The following is a 13,417-nucleotide window of genomic DNA, read 5'->3' as shown; positions in this document are numbered from 1 at the left end:
GCCTTTTTCCAGTCATTCGACCGGGTCAGGTATGGAATGAACGAAGCCCCATCTAGCGGCGAGGATAGGAATTGTGCCGGCTGCCGAAGCCTGTCGCACTCATCTGGGGCAATGATTAAATAATGACTGATGAAATAAAATGATATTGGAGAGTGTTGCAGGAATAAAATATGACAGAGAAAACTCTAAGAAGATATACAATATTAGAAGGATCCACTTTTCAATACTCCGTTGTAAGTTGAACTAAAAAGTCACAACTTGTTTATTGGGACCGGTCTCAACACATTACAAGTGTCATCATCATTAGTTCAAAACATTGTGTTTTGGACATTAACTGAATTGCTACGATATGAATCAATGTTAATTTTTTGCCTGTGTTCAATGCATTAGTTGTTTTAAGATCTTTATATCTTGCCCTACTTTACTATTTGGCTGATGATGACACTTGTAATGTGTCGAAACCGGTCCCAATAAACAAGTTGTGACTTCTTTTTAGTTCAACTTACAACGGAGTATTGAAAAGTGGATCCTTCTAATATTGTACATCTTCTTATTTCTCTATTCAATACGGAACGATCATGAAGTTTTTAACTTTAAAAGAGAAAACTCTAGTACCCGGAGAAAAACCTGTCCTGCCTCCGCTTTGTCCAGCACAAATCTCACATGGAATGGCCGGGATTTGAACCACGGAAACCAGCTGTGAGAGGCCGGAGCGCTGTCGCCTGAGCCACGGAGGCTTCAACCCTACTTATTTGATTTTTCAAAATTTTCTTTGTTGCAACTCAAGTATTACTTACACTACATCGCTCAGTATTTAATAATAATAATAATAATAATAATAATAATAATAATAATAATAATAATAATAATAATAATAATAATAATAAGTAGCTGTAGTACCCGGCGTTTCCCGGATAGTTTCTGAATATTTACCTTTAAGATTTGCATTACCAGTTAGTCATGTGTGAAGTGAATGTTTATAGAATTCCTTTTTTGACTTGCAGATTGATATGTTACGACCTATTATGTAGTTTTAGAATTATTTAGATGTGTTTGATTTCAAGTTTTATATTATTTAATTTTCGAGTAAAACTTCGTCCTTATGGAAGCTCGAATCTACTGGGAAGTATTTGATCCTGTCAAAAATTAATAAGTGATAACTATATGTATTTAGCCGTCGCACTTTAGATACGATGTACAGGATTTCAACTGTCAATAAGACTGTCCCCCTCTCGCCCCCCACCCCTAAGAAATAAAAAGTCTGGATTGTTACCATTCATCTCAGTGATCCTGAAAACTGTAGATTCGACACTGCTTTCGATTATTTTTATATCTCACTCCCCCTCGCCCTCGCCCCAAAGGGGGCTGAACATGAACTTTAAAATATTCGGACTGTCACTATTCATTTCAGCGACCACGAAAACTATGGATTCGATACTATTCTAGATTATTTTATACTACCCTCTCGCCCCCTTCCCATAAGGGTGCTAGGGGTGTCTTACCCCCACGCGGTTTGTCTCCTGATACTAATTGATAATTGTACCAAGTTTGGTGAAATTGCTCCAGTGGTTTAAGAAGAGATGTGTCATTTACACACCCACGCACACACATACATCCATTTATATATAGTAAGAAGAATAAGATAAGATTTTTATATACCGTATAGTTTTTCGATTATTTTTATATCTCACCCCCTTCACCCCCCACTTGGACTTGTGAAATATCCGGAGTATTACTATTCATCTCGGAGACCCTGAAATCTATGGATTCGAAACTATTTTTAATTATTTCTATATCTCACCCCCCCCCTTTCGCTCCCCACCTAAACGGGGGCTGAACTTGGACTTTAAAAAATTCTGGAATGTTACTTGTCAGCTCAGCGACCCCGAAAACTATGAATTCGACACTAAACTCGATTATTTTTATAACTAACCCCCCTTACCCCCTCCCTTAAGGGCGCTAGGGATGGCTTACTCCCACAGTGCTCGTCTGCCGATAGTAATACGTGTACCAAGTTTGGTTCAAATTGCTCCAGTGGTTTAGGAGGAGATGTGTCATTTACACACACACGCACGCACATACATCCATTTTTATACAGTATATAGTAAGGTTTTTATACTTCACCCCCTTTCCATCCCCGTCCAAAGGAGTCCTATGAGTGCCTTACACAACAGTATATTTTTTTCCAGATAGTAAGTCTTGTGTACCAATTTTGGTTGGCAGCTATGCCCAAACGTACATGCTTAATTTCGCTGCTCTAGAATCCTGGAGCTGACGTTGCCATGGTTACGGCAGTTCATTTCTTTTATCCGATTCCTAGACAGGCCTTCGATACTGTCAAATGGAACCAACTTTGGAAAATTTTGGATGACATGGGTTTGCCACTCCATTTGATTGATCTCCTCAAGTCCTTGTATAAGGAAAATACAGCCACTGTAAAGATTCAAAACAGTCTCAGCAGTTTCGTACAAGGGCTGGAGTTCGCCAGGGATGTATCCTGTCACCGTTACTTTTCAATATCTGTGGTGAATATGCAATGAAAACTGCGTTAGATGGCTGGGACAAATTGTTTTCCATTGGGGGATGCGAGATCAGCAACTTGAGATTTGCTGTTGACACCACCTTCATAGCATCATCTGAAGAGGAGTTGACAGAGCTGATCAAGAGAGTAGAGGAAGCAAGCCTAGAAATTGGATTACGCCTAAATCGACAGAAAACCAAAGTATGATTGTTGATCGTAAGAACAACTGTAGTCCACATATCAAACAGATTGGAGGGTGTGAAGTTGTACATCAGTATGTATACCTAGGCTCCTTACTATCCAATTCTGGTGGTTCCAAAGATGAGAAAAAGCGAAGAATTGAAATAGCAAAGATAGCAATGATCTGTCTGCGGAAGATCTGGAAAGGTAACATCACCATTAAGACAAAAAAGAAGCTCGTTGAATCTCTAGTCTTCTCAGTCTTCTTGTATGGCGCAGAGACGTGGACCATCCTCAAACGTGATCATGAACGGATAGAAAGCTTTGAAATGTGGTGCTGGAGGAAAATGTTAAGGATTCCTTGGACAGCTCATCGCACGAACACATCAATCCTGAACAAACTTCAGATAAAAGTTCGTCTATCGCGTAAGGTCTCTCAGCGGATTGTACGCTACTTTGGACATATAATGCGCCGAGATGGTAGTCTTCAAAAGCTGATTGTTGAGGGTAAAGTCTAGGGAACCAGACAATGAGGACGAATACCAACGCGATGGATTGACATGGTGAACGGCCCCCTACAGAGTTCTCTCAGAGCAACCACATTTAGACAGGGAAGAATGGCGGAGTATGGTTCATCGGCTAGAGGGCTGAATATTATGATAGTCACGACGCCTCAGTCATGAGGCAAAACGAAGAAGAAGAGCAGGGATAATGTGGTGCCAATATCTCCGTAACGGTTGGTTTTAGGGCCTTAAAACATGGTTTTCGGGCCCGTAGGGCTTACCGAGTTTTGTTCTTTGCGTCAAGGGGATTAAAGTGAGCTTTGTCTTGTCCTTACACGACAAATTCGATATTTTGCCTATATTAGCCTCTCTCTTTTCTAGCGTTTATCCCAAATTATGGGGTCCGCTGCTTTGCTACATCTCCATTTCGCCCTATTGCTGACATCTTCAGGTTTTAAACCAACGTCGTGCATGTCGGCCTTGATATTGTCAGTCCACCGCTTTAAAGGCCTTCCACGCGGTCGTGTTCCTCCCGGATCAATTTGGAGAGCTGTTTTAGCAACTGGGCCATCCTGCCTTCTCATAACGTGACCGTGCCAGATGAGACGCGCTTCCCTCACTTTCTCCACAATTGGAGCGACGCCCAGCCTTTGTCGAACATCTCCATTTCTCACATCGAGTCAGTCCAAGAGTCCATCGAAGCATCCTCATTTCCATTGTATGAAGAGTCTGCTCGTGCTTTTTTTGTCATTGGACGACATTCTGCCCCGTAAATAGCTGCTGGCCGGGCTGAGTGGCTCAGACGGTTGAGGCGCTGGCCTTCTAACCCCAGCATGGCAGGTTCGATCCTGGCTCAGTCCGGTGGTATTTGAAGGTGTTCAAATACGTCAGCCTCGTGTCGGTAGATTTACTGGCACGTAAAAGAACTCCTGCGGGACTAAATTCCGGCACCTCGGCGTCTCCGAAAACCGTAAAAGAGTAGTTAGTGGGACGTAAAGCAAATAACATTATTATTATTAAATAGCTGCTGGGCGTACCACGGTCTTGTAAATTTTTGCCTTAGATGGTGAGGCATCTTTCTATCGCAGAGGACTCCGGTAACTTGTCTCCAGTTGAGCCAAGCTGCATTTACTCGCGCTCGGGTATCAAAAGTGGCATCACAATTCGAAGTGACAACTGACCCTAGGTATTTAAAATGCATGGTTTTCTGTAAGTATTGATTATTGATCCTTATGGTCCCACTAGTTTGGGGGCCACATTCTAGGTATTCGGTTTTCTGTGTGTTGAGGCGCAGACCATTCTCAGATAATTTTTCGCTCCAAGTTTGTGTCTGGCGTTGGAGTTCAAAGCGTGTTTGCTGGGCAAGTACCACATCATCCTATTATTTTTATATTTCCCCCCGTGCCCCCGCCTCGAATTATTTTTAAAATAGAATGCAGCCCATGTTACTCATTGGCAATGTAGCTTTCTATAGGTGAAGACATTTTTAAAATCGGTTCAGTAATTTTTGAGTCTATCCGTTACAAACAAACATACAAATTTTTCATCTTTATAATATTAGTATAGATAAATGTGGGATGTTCTTAAATGAATAGTACTGCTCTGTGATTCGTTGAATGAAAAATGAAAACCTACAACCTATTTTTCTCCGGGTACTCCGGTTTTCCCTGTCATCTTTCATTCCAGCAACACTCTCCATTATCATTTCATAGCATTTATCACTCATTAATAATCACCTTGGGAGTGGCTACCCCATTGTAATAGAGCCTATATATGCTTCATTCATCCCATCCCTGACCCGGTCAATGACTGTGATTCGTTATCACAGTAAAATTGCAGATCTCGTGACTATGACATCAACTGTCTCGTCAAACTACAATCTTTCATTTCCATATAGACAGCTTACATAGTGCTGCTGTTAGAATGGTTGCCTAGCAGAGGGGGCACGTCTCCTTTCCTCTTGCGCAGCGTTTCGCAAACGGTGTGGCGCGCACACTAGTGTGGCCCGAAATTGCTTGACTGTGCCGCGAAGAAAAAGAAAAGAATACACTGTGGAGTTATGAAGGCATAATTTCTGGCATGTATGTATGTTCAGTCTTCAACCCTAAGGCAGGCTGGATCCTCAACACCTCTGCCATCAGCTGTCATAGATGGCCTAGGCATCACTGAAGAGGCGTACTAGGAAAATGAGGAGTGAGGTAGTTTCCCGTTGCTTTCCTCAGCGAGCCAGAAGTTGCTATTACATATCAGTCTGCCAAGCCCACTGAAATGGATGCACCAAACGACCCTATCAGCAACGTTTTCACACCATTCATAGCAGGGACTGGCTGCACAAGGAATGGCATTACTAGCATCGCTCATACCTCAGTCGCTTTCATATTGTCAAAGCCAAGGATAAAGCTGAGACAGATCAATGAAAGTAACAAGATTGCTCTAGCCCATACCAGAAGACATAGTGCACTGTAAACACTATGTCCTGCCAGGAAAGGCAGATTTCTGGCATATGTATTTAATATTTTACAAATGGCATTTATTAAACTTGTAGAACTGCAAATATGTAGCAGAAACTGAAGAATTAAGAATGCTCTGTCAGTAATTACGTGCATTATTGCTGCTACACAATGAGAAATCTGGGTTGGTTTACTTTTATACAATTGTTGAGTACAGGAAAGAATCGAAGGCAATCACGCGCGTATTTCTTAATCCACAGAACAAAATCTCCGCTTCTTATTTTAATGATAGTGAGTGTCCTAAATCCCTGTTCTCAGGCACGTTGTTAAAAAATCGAAGCAGTATAGATTGAGCATATGTGATCGAAATGTTTCTCAAGCGTTTAGTGGTTTCTATACTTTTTTCCATGCTTCATGATCCACCGCGACTGCTTCCTAGCGTATGAAATCCTTCCAAAGAACGTCGTATGTCTCATACTACTCCACAAGGCGAAAGTGTGTGCCGCGAACTAAAAAAGAGAAAGTTTTTTAGAACCGATTGCTCTGAAATGGCGTATGTCTTTTAGTGCCGGGAGTGTCCGAGGACAAGTTCGGCTCGCTAGATGCAGGTCTTTTGCTTTGACACCCGTAGGCGACCTGCGCGTCGTGATGAGGATGAAATGATGATGAAGACGACACATACTAATCAGCCCCCGTGGCAGTGAAATTAATCAATTATGGTTAAAATTCCCGACCCTGCCGGGAATCGAACCCGGGACCCCTGTGACCAAAGGCCAACACGCTAACCATTTGGCCATGGAGCCGGACTCCGTTTTCTCTAATTAATAATAATAATAATAATAATAATAATAATAATAATAATAATAATAATAATAATAATAATAATAATAATAATGTGTTCTAGATACTGTAAAATTATTGCAAACTTTGAGTAATGAGTATAAATCCTTCCTGTATACATTTTCAAACTTACATTTTGCTCAGGGCGAGTCCAAATGACGACAAAGAGATAGATTTTATTTATTGATATTTATTATATTTTACTTATTTATTAGTATATTCCCTATCCAATTTATCGCACACCTTGCGATATTTTCACACTATTGGTCGGGGACGTAATAGGAAATTTATGTGAGCCTTGAATTATTCTCCTACAGTAAATATTATCCTCTTTAGCTAACAACGTTTTATCTACTATTGCTTTTCCCACACTCTGGCGGGGGCGTGGGTGCGATGAATGTAGCACACGCGGATTTGGCAATGTTTTACGGTTGGATGCTCTTTCTGACGCCTAACCATATGTGGAAAGATATATTCACCATTTTCATATAACTGTGTGTGTGTGTGTGTGTGTTTTTTCCGTTTCATAACTTGTTTTAATGTGGTATGTAATGTGAGTATAGGAATGACATGATGATGACATTCATTAACATGGAAAAGATATATGACAGTGTCCCCAGGACTGAAGTGTGGGACAGTTTGGTGCAAAGAGGAATTAGACAGGGATTAATAAAAATGATTATGGCAGTGTACAAGGAATGTTGTTGTTATGTGCCAACACAAGTTGGCAGAACAAGTTGGTGTGTAGTAAGATGCGTGGTTTAGCGGGGGGGGGGGGGGGGATGTTCTCGTTATGGTATTTAGAGATGTTCGGCAGACTAACCGGACGTCCTATAGGCTTTGTGTTTGCGCTATATTGTGCAATATAACTGTTACCGTGTTTTTGCGGTAGTTAGAGGTGAAAGAAGGTGCGGGGTGGTGAACAGGTCTCAAGCTACGAAAGTAAAATTAATTTAAAATTTAACAAGGTTATATTTTCTTTTCGAAATTAAGAAATAACAATTACGGCAGGTACAGAGTAGCAAGGCAACAAAAGGTGCAATTACAGTATTTACAGTATTTGGGCTTCGAGCCCCGAATTCACACTTCTAGGCTAATTAGCCCAACATTACTCCAAAATAAGTTTTACCAGAGGGGCCGAAAACCCCATTCATGTTCCAGAGCACTTGCTCCAAATTACACAGAAAAGCCTCCTCGAGGCATACAACACTTAATTTTTAAGGAAGAGCCACACGCTCTCAAACTTTAAGCCTCTCAAAGGCCACACCAAACTCCACCTTCAAGTTGTCCTCTCAGGACATAGACACAGGGGTAACATACCCAACCTACTGAGGTCTATTAAATGAAAAAGGGGAATTACATGACCTCTAAAATAACAATTTGAGGAGGCGATCTGCACTCCTAATGTATTTGTTTCAAAACCTAATTTGGCTCTAGGCCCCTGATGCAAGGGCTAATCCCATACTACGGAGGTGACTTTAGAAAAGAAACAAATTTACATAATGTTAAGGAAGAATAGGTTGAGAAAATAAGTTCACCTCAAAACAATATGAGTGGGAGCTCGAGAGGGTTAAGCACTCTCTATCCCAATATGTAGTTTAAAAGATAGAATAGATACAAGTTTCTTTACATTTTAAGGAAGGTGACATAATGGAAAAACTTCGGACCCGCCCCGAGAGTTAAACTGCTGAGCAAGCAAGAAAAGAAGTAATTAATCGGCCATTACCTTGTTGTTGACCGCTGCCGGAGAAAGAGGCGCTTCCCGCCCCCTGCTATGTACTTTACACACTGAAAGATGGAACAGAAGTGGCACAGAGACCCAAAAATCAGCAGTTTATATACTCTCGCGGAAAGTTCGAGGCGTTTTAGGGAAGAAAACACCCGCCCACAATCACTTTATTGGGTAGGGTACAGCAACATATCCCAGTTGGGGGAAGATACATCGGATTGGTCAGAAATTAATTAAAGAAATTCGGGATTGGCTAAATACAAAACAAGGGGAAAGAGAGGGGTATACAGCCAACTTAAACAATAACAGAAAGAAATTTAACAAGAAACAAACTTTTGAAATAAAAATTTCTCCAAAAAAAAAACAGTTCTTTCACTCCGCACTAGGGTGCACTATTGTTGATCTTCAGTAGTGTCCTCTAGAAGAGAAAGTTCACACTTCTTACTACAAGCAAAACAAAAATACGTCGAAAATGACACAGTTCAAAAACTCCAAAATTTCCAGGTAGTGACATCTTCTGAGAAACTTGAAAATTAATACCGTCAATAAAGTTCAGACTTCCTCCCGCAGAGGAGTTTCAATTGGCGCACATTTTAAATTAGCGGCGTGGAGATGTACCGCCCGGTACAATAACAAAACGAAGAAGTGAGGTTCAGGGTGTTTCTGCATACGGCAAGTGTTTCTCCCAAAAATCCATGTTACTGAAGTCACTCTGTTGGAGAACATTTTAACGCAAGCAGTTCGGCAATAGCGTTAGAAGTGACACGGTGCCAGTTCGGATCTCTGCTGTTCCTAGCCGGTGGATTCTTTCCCCTTCCATGAAACCGGACTAGACTTAAGAGTTGCCGGCCTCACCTTCACATGAATAACAGCTGTCCAGTGGCGAATTATTATCCGTATTAGTCGTTACATCGTATAGTAGTAGTTGAATGATGACAGTGTGTGAAAACCACGAGTACCTTCATATGTTGCTAGCGCATGTTGAGGCACAACAGAATACGCGTCGCACTACGCATATCTCTCGGGAAAGTTTTCCCAGCAGTCGGGTGCCGAATCTGGCAGCGATACTTGCCCTAATACAGCGTGTTTGCGATACTGGTTGTGTTGCATCACGCGATGAAAAGCGAGAGCTGAACAGAACGGCCACGTTCAATCCTACACATGGTAGAAGACATCCTGGCAATGGTAGTTGATGATCCCGGGCATTGTAAGCGTAGTATTGCACGTGCCGTTGGTGTACCAACATGGACCGTACGTAGGACATTGCATGAAGAGCGAATGCACCCGTACCACATTCAACTCGTTCAGTGTCTCTCACCAAGTGATAACCAACCAAAAGTGCATATTTGCCGCGGATTAATTGATCAACCACGCAATCCAGACTTTGTTAAGTGTATTAGTGACAGATGAGGCAATTTTCACGCAAGGAGTGTTCAATATTGTGACCTTTCATGGGGCGCTAACTCATGGTTAGAAAAATTTATTATGATAGGCCTCGGCTGGTGTCAACGGAGATTATGAAATTCTACTCACGGGCGTGCAAGTTCTGCGAGTACCGGTCACAGTTTACACCATTTAATTATTGAGCTATTATCGACGTGTAAAATGTATATCTTAAAACTATCTGAACTATTCTAAATCTTCGTTTATAAATAAGAATATCGAGAATTATTATCTTTTGGAAGGACATTCCGTTTATTAAAAATCATCTTTCTAACGAATTATTAATTGACAAGTTAATCGGAATATCAACATGATTGACAAGCAAAATTGAATATTAAGATAATTAATCAAAGGTCCCTACACTTTTGTTGGATATAACAAATCGTACCAAGATATCCTAATATAATATAATTAATAATGAAAATATTCTTGATAATTATATTCACATTAAGTCATGTCCCAAGTATTTCATCAAAACCAAAATAATAGTGCTGAAGGCTTAAACATTAAGTTATAATCTTAATTATTTACATCATTAATTTATTTATCAGCCAAATAAAATTATTGGAACTTTTTTCCGTTTGTATCTGTCCTCTGTTGTCCTAAACTAATGTCTTTCGGTATTCTATTATTTTCATAATTCATCGCGCCATTTAAAAAATCTAACGAACTATTTACAGTCATGTTGTTAATAGAGATATCACGACGTTGAATGCAAGCTGTCCATAAGATAATAATTCTCGATATTCTTATTTATAAACTAAGATTTAGAATAGTTCAGATAGTTTAAAGATATACATTTTACACGTCGATAATAGCTCAATAATTAAATGGTGTAATTTCATTTAATATTTCTGCTTGTATAAGGACATTGCTTAATGAACGTAACTAATTTGAATACCACGGGGTTCTGAGATTATGAATTGCTCTATACCTCCAATATCCGTTAGACTTATTATTTAACTGAGCGAGTTATTTCAAATTATTATGTATCTGGACGTGTAACAGCTGGATGTATACCTTCATGTGATCTTCATTAATCTCAATTACCATAAAGATGTAGCAAGAATACGAACCCGGGACCCTCTGAACCGAAGGCCAGTACGCTGACCATTCATCCAACAAGTCGGACTTGACACAAGTGAGATAACATGATTCATCTAGATCCCTGTGGTCACCGGCCCACTCTTTCAAGTTGAGAATCTTCTATTATATTGCCCCCACCCACAGGGGGACTGGTGATTACTGTTTTAGGAGAAATATAGAGCTCATCTTAAGACATATGCAAACTTAGTTATGTAATCTGTTTTCTACTGTTCTCAAAATCGCGGGTTCGTTCACAGCTGAGGTTGATGGCATTATGGGGTGTTTAAATGAGACGACTCTGTGAAACTGGCTTCTGGTAAATTAAAAGATCCTCAAGGAACGAAATTCCGACATCTGTGTGTCTCAAATTGTATAGCAACTGAATTAAGGGCAATCAAAGATCTAGTTAATACTAGTATGGCGCACAAATCATGCTATTGGTGCGGGAAGAAAAATAAGTGTTACGAAGATCTTACAGGCAAGGCACGTGAGCTTGTAGATTTACGACACTGTTTATATAGGTATCATAGCCATGGGGTATCTAGTATTACGAACAGTCCGAATCGAATGGACTAGACCATTTTCATATACAATGGCCGGGATTCCAACCACCCTGATCACGGTGACAAGCCAGTGACAGTTGTAAATCGGCTATCATATTTGCATTGACCAAGGAAGTCGAATATAAATATAAAAGTCTAAAAGAGTGAAAATAATTCTAGACTTTGCTAGAATCTCGTGGTAATTTTTTCCTTGCAAATTGTGGGAGTCTAGCAGAGTCGACGTGCCCTAGGAGGCACGTACCTGTGTATCTTCTATCACATAATTTATATGAAACTAATTCATGGACACGTTTTGCATATCATGTTATGTAGTGTTCTTGTTGGTAAATATTAATGCAACACTGTATTAAATAACAATTTTTATTTTCTCATTACAGACAAAAGTGGAGAAAGGTGGGACAGAAAGCCGTAATCTGTCAAAGTTACCTTCAAGTGGTAAGTTCCAAGAAACATGAACGAGTATTGAAAGAAATATTCCTTCCTTCGATATATTATAAGGCTTTGACTATTTATTTGTTTATTTATTTATTTATTTATTTATTTATTTATTTATTTATTTATTTATTTATTTATTTATTTATTTATTTGCCTTGTCTTTTTTTCCGTAGTTAAGACTATGAAATCTTACCTCACATTAAACAAATATTAACAAATACAATTTACAGTAAGTGGGAAAATAATCGAAAAGCTAACCTACAAAATAATTAAAGCTGTATTTGATACTACTACTTATTCAAGCGCTCCAGATTGCATGAAAATAGGTAGGAGGGCTCAGATATGGTCGCTGAAAACGGCTGTAGGGGTCTTTTCCGTGTAAAATTACGCATTTGATCAAACGAGTAGCTTCAAGTAGTTGTGGTTAGTCGCAATATGATAGGACAATTGGTCACAATATTGAAAATGACTGGAAATCAACCTATAGAAGTCAATTGTATTATCAGTACAAGTGTAATAGATAAAAGTAGATTACTTACCTACTGTCCACTCAAATGTTCATATGGGCGAGATGTGCATCCGTATATATTCAGTAAGTATCTAAATGACGATGGGGATTTTCAGTGAAGTGTTCGACGCACAATTTTGCGTAACAATGACCACGTTCGAGAATAGACACATCACAGCACATTAGCCACCATTAAAGACTACATTAGGAATGAACTCGCTAGATGCTGCTTTCGTGTGAATCGGCTTCGGTGATTGGGTTACGTGGGCTGAATGGGGGAAGGTAGGTCACCTCGACCATGGACTCGGCCATTGATGGTAAGAAGAGCAGAGGAAAACCAAGGTGACGATGGTTAGCCTTCGCTTTTTTAACGATTTAGAAGTAAGAGATGCGGAACTGAATGAAACCTCAAAACTAGTTACAAACAGAGGAGCTGGGCTGTGTGGCTCAGACGGTTGAGGCGCTGGCCTCCTGACTCCAACTTGGCAGGTTCGATCCTGGCTCAGTCCGGTGGTACAGTATTTGAAGGTGCTCAAATACGTCAGTCTCGTGTCGGTAGATTACTGGCACGTAAAAGAACCCTGCGGAACTAAATTCCGGCACCTCGGCGTCTCCGAAAACTGTAAAAAGTAGTTAGTGGGACGTAAAGCAAATGACATATTAGAGTATTGTGGAGGTGAATAATTATTTCGTAGAGGCTTTCGGACTGATCGGTGACAGACACAATAATTTGTGTATTATTATTATTATTATTATTATTATTATTATTATTATTATTATTATTATTATCCGTTTCACCCACTTTGGGGTACGATAGATCAATTAATGTTTAGTGAGTCGTGTTTTCCTTTCCTCCCAGTACATTTTCATCCTTTCAGATCTCTTCTTTGGAAATTCTCTATGGTCGTATGCGCTTCACCCTGTCCGGAAAACCTTATATTTTATCGTTGTTTATTTTCTTCGCGGATCCATCTACAAGCATCTCTTCTGTAATTTGTAACTCTCGTAGGTGCTTCTCAGTTTTCTTAAACCAGTTCGGCTTGGTTTTCTTATTGCGGAAATAGTCCAAGATTATTTTAGTTATCCTTTTCGGGTCCATTCTTAGGATGTGGCCATAGAAGTCGATTCTCCATATTGTATCGACAATTCTTTGTGTTTT

General features: G+C 40.0%; 1 protein-coding gene across 3 annotated transcripts in view; it reads left to right on the top strand.

The window, feature by feature from the left end:
* LOC136877429 (sodium-coupled monocarboxylate transporter 2) overlaps window positions 1-13,417 on the top strand; it is a 426,077-nt gene that overhangs the window by 177,951 nt on the left and 234,709 nt on the right. For 2 of the 3 annotated variants that reach the window (XM_067151480.2, XM_067151461.2), the window contains exon 3: window positions 11,693-11,750. The exons of the other annotated variant lie outside the window; for it this stretch is intronic. The gene's annotated coding sequence lies outside the window, so the exon portion shown is untranslated. The remainder of the gene's footprint in view (window positions 1-11,692; window positions 11,751-13,417) is intronic. 3 annotated transcript variants of the gene reach the window in all.

This window comes from Anabrus simplex, chromosome 1 (assembly GCF_040414725.1).
Source record: "Anabrus simplex isolate iqAnaSimp1 chromosome 1, ASM4041472v1, whole genome shotgun sequence".
Classification (NCBI taxonomy): domain Eukaryota; kingdom Metazoa; phylum Arthropoda; class Insecta; order Orthoptera; family Tettigoniidae; genus Anabrus; species Anabrus simplex.
The sequence above is the reverse complement of the archived record's forward strand: the minus strand, read 5'-3'. Positions and strand labels throughout refer to the sequence as shown.